We start from the raw sequence: 4,854 nt of genomic DNA, 5'->3' as shown, positions 1-4,854 counted from the left end.
TTGGAGGGATCACAATACCAGACATCCAACTATATTACCAAGCCACGGTTCTCAAAACTGCCTTGTACTGGCACAAGAACAGATATATAGACCAATGGAACAGAATTGAGGACCCAGAAATTGACCCAAGCCATTATACTCTCAATTAATATTTGACAAAGGAGGCAAGAGCATACAATGGAGTCAAAACAGCCTCTTTAATAAATGGTGCTGGGAAATTTGGTCAGATACATGCAAAAAAATGAAACTAGATCACCAACTTACACCATACACAAAAACAAACTCAAAATGGCTAAAGGACTTGAATGTAAGATGGGAAACCATAAAAATCCTACAAGACTCCATAGGCAGCAAAATTGCAGACATATGTCGTAGCAATATCTTTACTGACACAGATCCTAGGGCAAGAGAGACTAAGGAGAAAATAAACAAATGGGACATCAAAATAAAAAGCTTCTGTGCAGCAAGAGGAACCATCAACAAAACAACAAGAAAGCCCACTGCATGGGAGAACACACATTTGCCAATGTATCTCTGATAAGGGTTTAATTTCCAAAATTTACAGGGAACTCATACAACTTAACAAAAGGAAGATAAACAACCCAATAAAAAAATGGACAAAGGACCTAAATAGACACTTTTTGAAAGAGGACATTCAGAAATCCAAGAGACACATGAAAACCTGCTCAAAGTCACTATTCATCCCAGAGATGCAAATCAAAACAACAATGAGGTACCACCTCACACCTGTCAGAATGGCTGTTATCAACAAATCAACAAATGACAAGTGCGGAGAGGATGTGGAAAAAAAGGAACCCTTCTTCACTGCTGGTGGGAATGCAGACTGGTGCAGCCATTGTGGAAAACAGTATGGCGTGTCCTCAAAAATTTAAAAATGGAACTGCCATTTGACCCAGTAATACCACTTCCAAGAAATATATCCCAAGAAAACAGAAACACCAATTAGAAAGGATACATGCACCCCTATGTTCATAGCAGCACAATTTACAATAGCTAAGATTTGCAAACAGCCTAAATGCCCATCAGCAGATGAGTGGATTAGAAAACTATGGTACATCTACACAATGGAATACTATGCTGCTATAAAAAAGAAGGAATGCTTACCATTTGCAGCAGCATGGATGGAACTGGAGAGCATTATGCTAAATGAAATAAACCAGGCAGTGAAAGAAAAATACCACATGATCTCACTCATTTATGGATAATAAAGAACATTATAACCTGATGAACAAAAAGATAGATACAGAGGCAGAGCAGCATCGAACAGACTGTCAAATTACAGCGGGAAGGCTGGGGTGTGTTCGGGGGTGATAAGAGATCAACTGAAGGACTTGTCTGCATGCATATAAGCATAACCAATGAACACAAGACACTGGGGGTTGCGGTGAGGGCATGTGCCGGGGGGTAGGGGAGGATAGGGGAAGGTCAATGGGGAAAAAAAGGAGACATATGTACTACTATTTGTAATACTTTAAACAATAAAATAAAAATTTTAAAAAAAGAAGTGACATGCTGTCACTTTTGTTGTATTCTGTTCATTAGAATCAAGTTACTGGGTCCAGCCCATACTGAAGCTAATATTTACTCAGTACTTACTATGTGCCAGGCCCATACACTCTGTCTCCTTCTCTTCTAAGCCACAGGCTTGTGTGAGTTCAGAGGTGCTCTCTCAGCATTTCTGAGCTCCCCCTGATGCTTAGGAACACTAGAATGCTCCCCTGATCTGAGCTGTCCACCTAACCTGTCCACTTAATTGAGTCAGCCATAGCTGCACAATTGCTCTGGGCCCATACTGGAAGTGCAGCATATCTGAGAAACTTGAAGTTTCCCCTAAATTCTACCCTGAAAATGAAATGCAAACACAAGAAGGTTCTGCACCCCCCAAACCTGTCAGGAGGTCTGTATGCAAACTACAACCTGCCTTTTCTGCTCCCAGAAACTTTACCCTGAATCAGGGAAACAGACCTTACATCATCCTGAATCTGCCCTTGACCTATGGTTTATGCTCTCCTCTTGTACAAGTTCCTTGGCTTTTATACTCAAAGCCAAGCATGTCCACTAAAAACACAAACAAAACAAAAAATACTTTTTATCTTACAAAAGGGCTTTGACTTAAAAAAATATATAGGTCTTTGTTGATTTGAGAGAGAGAGGAAGGGAGAGGGAGAGATAGAAACATCAATGAGAAAGAAACAGATCAGCTGCCTCCTGCAAGACCCCTACTGGGGATTAAGCCTGCAACGCAGGCATGTACTCTGACTGTGAATGGAACCAGTGACCCCTTGGTGCATGGGTCGATGCTCAACCACTGAGCCACACCAGTTGGACAAAAGTGCTTTGACTTTTAACCCCACCATGAATTTTTTTTAAAAAAATCCAGCCCCTCTTTTAATGTCTCTGTACAGGATTCTATCTATCTTTCCCTGAGGCAAGTACATTAAGGTGACCACTAATATTTCAGTGGTGGAATGAAAGATAAGGGACAATGAAACTCAAGGAGGGTAGAACCTCAGTTAAAACCTCAAATATGATCTCCTACAATGTGTGTCTTAGGGCATATCCCCCCTTAATTTATATTACATCATTTATATAATAGTATTTATACTATGTTAGGCTTTTGTTACATGTTCCAGGCTGCTTTCCAAATAGTTTAACTGATTGATTCTAGAAGGCTGCTATATTTGGATTAAGCCCTGGTGCAGCATATTAAAGACTCCTACGCCAACCATGAAAACGTTGTCTGTACTAGCTATCACCATTTCCTAACCTCTTACTTATTCCTCAACTCAGTTGGTCTGGCTTCTTTCTTTAGTGGAGTCATTTACTCCACTAAAACTGTCTCTGTTTCTAAATCTAAGTCCTCTTGTTTGACTTCTCAGAAGCATTTTATAGTTATGTATTCCTTCTCTTCCATGAAGCTCCTATTTTCTTCTGGTTTTCCACTTCCCACTCTTAATCTCCTTTACAGGTCCATCCTCCCCTTTCTAGCCTACCCAGAGATCTGTCTAATGACCTTCTCATTCTAAAAACTCTCCTCAGGCAATCTCATACATCCCCACTTCCAGATGCTGATGCCTCCTAAATCTCCTTCTCCATCTCAGTTCTTTCCAGGACCCTACATCCATCTGCTCCTGTACAGGCCACTCCAGTAGGTCACAGCCTGACGGGGCTGACCAGCAGACCCTGAGCGATGAATGAATGATTACGCTGACACACGTTTCTGTGAAAGAGAGGGCTAAGGGACTGCTTGGCTAGAGAAACCAAACAGCCCTATTTGCCTGCCTCCTCAGCAGCTTATATCAGCAGCTTGAATTAAAATTAAATATTAGATACTATCAGTAGGGTAAGCATCCTTGAGAAGACATGCATCTGCAGTGTCTTTTAAGCAAGGACGTCTGAAGACTAAGTATAATGATTCCAGTAAACACCCAGGTGCTCACACATACACAGACTTGCTTTCTTTCCTACAACAGCCCATCTCAATAGAACAACGTTTAAGTTAAACTTATCCTCCTCCATCCCCTCCACCCCTCTATTACCCATCTCACACCACATGAAGAGGTACCCAAACCAGAAATATGAGCATTATCTACTTCTCCCTATTTCCTCACATTCAATTTCCCAGTCTTGTTGGTCCTAGCTGTAAATGTCTGTCAAATCTGTCCACCTGCCCCATGCCCTCTGCCACCATGATCCAGGCCCCTATTAATCCATGCCTATATTATTGGAATGGCTTTCTAACGTGGCTCCCTGCCTTTAGTCTGGCTTTCCTCTATTCTTTATGCTACGCGAAGGGAGCTTTCTGAAATGCAAATCTAATTACACAGTTGCCAGCTCAAAACCTTGCAGTATGTCCCCAATGCCTCAGAATAAAATCTAAACTCCTTGCTTCCTGAGGCAGCAGTTACAGGTGAATTTTAAGAAATTATCACACAGTAAAATTGATTCTTTATAGTGTACAGTTCCATGAATTTTATGACATGTTTACTTAGATTCTGTGGCCACAACTATCCATCACTCCCAAAAAACTCCTTCATGCTCTTCCTTTATAATCACGCCCTCCCCCATCCTTAACTCCTGATGCCCTGACAACCATCGATCTATTCTCCATAGCTACAGGTATGTCTTTTCAAAGAAAAAGAAAAAAATAATCTGAGAAAGGAAAAAAAAGGAATGTAATCTTTTGAAAAAGTAAAACAAAACCCAAGCCCCTTAAAGTGGCTTTAATGCCTCTGCCTACCCCACCTCCAACTGCCCTTACCGCTTAGAGTGATCTATTTTCGGTTCTTGGGGAGCTCCAAGCTTTCTTCCAACTAGACAACCTCCTCCAAATCCTTTTGGAGAGGGGGGCACACAGAGGTGTACTCCGCAGTGCCTAACACTTCCTCCATCATAACACCTTTATGTTGTTGTAATGGGCAGGTTACTTGTCTCTTCCCACAGTTCCTTGCGCGCTGGGACGTGCTTTAGGCGCTGTTATATGCCAACTTCCCCGATGGGCCGAGCCGGGCCCCCAAGCCCCCAAGCCCCGAGAGCACCTGCCTGGGCTTCGACACTTTCCGAGGCTCACGCAGCCACAAAGCTTCGCAGGCAGAGAGAGCATGCGCACCAGGGCAGCGTGGTGTGGCGTGGTCACGTGGCCCAGAAGGGGGCGGGCTCAGACGCTCGTGTCCGCCTCACACAGGCTGCGCTTGCGTGCTGCGGACAACCGTTGCGGGGCGTCCAGGGCCCTGAGTTAGGACCGTCGGCCGCCCACACCCTGCCCTTTGGCTCTGAAGTACTTGGCCTGGTGGCCCCAGGACGTTCCTGTCGCATGGCGGAGTGCTGCGGAAG

This window comes from Plecotus auritus (assembly GCF_963455305.1).
Source record: "Plecotus auritus genome assembly, chromosome: 1".
NCBI lineage: Eukaryota > Metazoa > Chordata > Mammalia > Chiroptera > Vespertilionidae > Plecotus > Plecotus auritus.
The sequence above is the reverse complement of the archived record's forward strand: the minus strand, read 5'-3'. Positions refer to the sequence as shown.